This window comes from Bombina bombina, chromosome 2 (assembly GCF_027579735.1).
Source record: "Bombina bombina isolate aBomBom1 chromosome 2, aBomBom1.pri, whole genome shotgun sequence".
NCBI lineage: Eukaryota > Metazoa > Chordata > Amphibia > Anura > Bombinatoridae > Bombina > Bombina bombina.
The window spans coordinates 1,187,211,754-1,187,216,133 of record NC_069500.1 but is presented as its reverse complement, the minus strand read 5'-3'; the positions used below and the strand labels follow the sequence as shown (position 1 = coordinate 1,187,216,133).

General features: G+C 35.0%; 1 pseudogene; it reads left to right on the top strand.

Moving 5' to 3' along the window:
* The first annotated feature begins 1,015 nt into the window (after positions 1–1,015).
* LOC128647470 (uncharacterized) lies at positions 1,016–4,153 on the top strand (annotated as a pseudogene).
* The last annotated feature ends 227 nt before the right edge of the window (positions 4,154–4,380 follow it).

The window sequence follows — 4,380 nt, the reverse complement described above, 5'->3', positions numbered from 1 at the left end:
TAATAAAGATAAGCAGCATTATAAGAAACCTTTTAGAAAAAACATATATACTACATAAAAAAGTGTCTAAAATAAAATAAAGAGTGCATAAAACAAAATAAAGAGTGTCTAAAACAAAGTAAAGAGTGACAAAGACTGCCTAATGTCTACAACATAATAAAGAGTGCCTAAGACTGCATAAAAAAAAATTAAGACTGCCAAAAACAAAGTAAAAAGTGTCTAAAACAAAGTAAAGAGTGCCTAAGACTTTGTTAAACAAAATAAAGATTGTCTTAAAAAAAAAAGAAAGTGTGCCTAACACTGCCTAATACAAAATAAAGACTATCTAAAAAAATAAAGACTGCCTATATAACAAAAAAATAACAAATAAAGAGAGTGCCTAAAAAAAAAAAGGGAAATAAAGAGACTGCCTAAAACAAATAAAGAGACTGCTTAAACATATAAATAGATTGCCTAAAAAAAAAGAAAGAAAAAAATAAAAAGACTGCCTATGGAAAATAAAGAAACTGCATACACAAACAAATAAATAGACCGTGATACACACAAAAATAAAATATATTAAAAAATAAATAAAAAAATTATAAAGACACTACGAGTGACAAAAAAAAAAGTGTGAGACAAACAGGCTGCAAAACATAAGTACATAAAAAGTTAAAAACTGCAGAATGCCTCCTAAGAGAATTTTAACACAGGAAGATGCAGAAAACGTTAAACGCAGAAGAAAAGAAACTCAACGTATACGTCGGACACATATGACTGAACAACAAAGGGTAACTCTACGTAAGAAGGATTCTGCAAACAAACGGATTTGTAGGGCCAATATGACTGCTCAGGAAAAAGCTCTCCAACTGGACATGCAAAAATCACGTTCTGCTGCCGTAGAAAAAATAATATAGATCGCACTAACATCACTATCACTAATCAATATAACGCAAGTTATAACCATTCACTATTTAATGAAGACAATGTCCAGATGCACACATGTGGTCAACTTAATGTTTTTTGCAAATTTTGCATGGCGAAGCATTTTCCAGAGGAACAACCAAGCGATAAGCTTTTTAATAAATGCTGCAATAAAGGCAAAATAACATTACCACATATACAAATTTCACCACTGATCCAACAACTAATGACTGGACATCACACACATTCAAAGAATTTTATGCAAAATATCCGTTCTATAAATAGTGCATTGGCGTTTGCATCAATGGGAGCAAACATTGCACCACCTCCAGGATATGGACCATACTGTTTTAGAATAAATGGGCAAATTTATCACCGATCTGGTGCTTTGCATCCAGAAAATGATGATCAACGCAAATTTGCACAACTCTACATTTTGAGTCCTGAGGAAGCTGTGGACCAACGAGCTGCACTAAAAGAAAATTCAGGATGTCACATTGAACTTTTGAGGGAGTTAAGTTCATATATGTCTCAGTATAACCCTTTCGCAAAAGCATGTAAAATGCTCTATGAGGTAGAGCAAGAATGCATACATGAAGCATCTTTAAATGGAGTTCAAACTTCTAAAGTTTCAATGGTAATTCTGCAGGACAGAACATCAGATTGCCGAAGATATAATGTACAAAGAGTTAATGAGGTGGCTGTTATTTTCCAAAATCTTGAACGTGACCTTCTTATTCATTGCCGATCTACAGATCAAACAAAAAAAACAGAAAGAATAAGTGTCTTAGATCCTAATCTTGAACCATTGCTGTATCCTTTGTTGTTTCCATATGGGGACCAAAGTTGGGGTTCCAACATTGCTCTTAACTACAGGCCAACATCAATTAGTGATGTACAAAGAAGAGTAACCACCAATTCAAGGATAAGAGTTAGTCAAATGAAATACTAGTCTTACAGAATTTCAATTCGGGATCAATTTAATCCTTTCCTTAGTGCTGGCAAGTTGACGCAGCAGTACTTTGTTGATGCTTATGTCAAGACTGAGGCCAACAGACTCAACTATATCCGTCAAAATCAATCAAACCTTCGCATTGAAAAATATACAGGATTAATGGCTTACATTCAAAGTGAAGCTGCTGCACAGGGCCTGATGCCTGGAAAAGCAGTTATTTTGCCATCATCTTTTCAGGGAAGTCCACGAAATATGGACCAAAACTACCATGATGCTATGGCCATTGTTAGAAAATATGGAAAACCGGATCACTTCATCACCATGACCTGCAACCCTAAATGGCCTGAGATAGTTGATAACCTATTAGAAGGTCAAGCAGTGGAGTTCAGACCAGATTTGGTAGCAAGAGTTTTCAATCTCAAACTAAATTCTCTTTGGCATGATATATTGAACAAACATGTTCTTGGAAGTCCTTGCGCAAAAGTGCATGTTATAGAGTTTCTAAAAAGAGGACTACCACATGCTCATATCATTTTAATATTGAAAGCCGAAGACAAGCCAAATGATGCTGAAACCATTGACACTTTTATATCAGCTGAAATTCCTGATGAACATATTTATCCCAGACTACATGCTATTGTAATAAAGCATATGATACACGGTCCATGTGGAGAACATAATTTAAATTCTCTGTGCATGGTTGATGGTAATTGCAGCAAGAATTTTCCTAAAAAATTTCAAGAACAAACTTTAATTAATGTTGATGGATATCCTCAATATCGGAGACGAAAAAATGAGACCACAGTAATTGTCAAAGGCAAAAAAATTGACAACTCTTGGGTAGTTCCATATAGCCCATACTTCTGCTTGAAATACAACTGCCATATAAATGTAGAGAGTTGTGTTTCTGTTAAAAGTGTTAAATATCTCTTCAAATATGTATATAAAGATTACGATTGTGCAAATATTTCCATTAAGGAATATAATACAGTACAGCATGATGAAATTCAAAAATTTTTGGACACAAGATATGTCAGTGCTCCTGAAGCTGTTTGGAGGTTGTATGGTTTTTTGATGCACCATCAAACACATACAATAATAAGACTTCAAGTTCATCTTCCAGACGAACAAGATGTATATTTCCATAATGATAGCATACAATTAGCTGCAGAAAAGGCACAAGACAGGGATACCACTTTGACAGCATACTTTAAGTTGAATGATGATACTCATGCTGCACGGGAATATTTTTACTCTGACATTCCTCAACATTATATATTTGATGTAAAAACCCGTAAGTGGAATCCAAGACAAAGAGGAGCAGATACAACAATTGGCTGATTGTATAATGTAAATATTTCATCAGATTTGGAGAGATTTTGTTTGAGGTTACTGCTCTTGCACTTAAAAGGAGCAAATTCCTTTAAGGATTTACGCACTGTTAATAGACAAGTTTGTCACACATTCAAAGAAGCTGCCCAAAAGCTTTCACTTTTAGATGACGACGCTACATGGGATCTTACACTTAACGAATCAGCATCTCAACAAATGCCTAAACAAATGAGGGAACTGTTTGCTTATTTGTGTATCTTTGTTGTCCCACCTAATGTGCCACAACTCTTTGAAAAATACAAAAATAATCTTTATGAAGATTATTCACGTCATGAAGGCCACATAGATGATTGCAAAAGTTGTAAAAATTTAGCATTAACAGATATTCTAAATGTTCTCATATTACATGGTAAACGTTGTGAAGATTTTGGACTACCCAATCCATCAAACTTCATTCCAGACATGCAATTCAACTATGTGACACAGTTGGAAGCCCAAGTTGGAGCACAACTTCAAGAAGCACTAAACATTGAGCAAAAAGCTGCATTTGACAATGTAATGTCTGCTATTGATTATGAAAATTTACCACACAGATGTTTTTTTATTGATGGACCTGGTGGAAGTGGCAAGACTTATTTATATAAAACACTATTGAGTACTTTACGTGGACGCACAGATGGAGTTCTTCCTGTTGCCTCTACAGGAATAGCAGCTAATCTCCTTGATGGTGGAAGAACTTACCATTCACAGTTTAAGCTTCCAATTCCATTACTGGACACATCAACATCAAATATGAGAATGACTTCAAAAGATGCTGAGTTCATACGTAATGCTCAATTGCTTATTTGGGATGAGGCCTCAATGACACCCGGTATCGCTCTAAAATGTGTAAATTACGCTCCTTCAGGAAATTATGCAGAACAACAAGCCCTTTGGTGGAAAAGTTATACTCCTTGGTGGTGACTTTCGACAAACACTCCCAGTTCTTCCTCATTGCAATAGAACTGCTATTGTGGAAGCTACTATAAAGTTCTATGATCACTGGGATAAATTCAAAATTTTGAAATTGCACAATAATGTGCGTTCGGTGGATCCAGAATTTAGCAATTGGCTACTACAATTAGGACAGGGTTCATTAAATAATTCAGAGGGCCTTCCTGAGGATTTAGTTGAGATCCCTTCCAAATTAA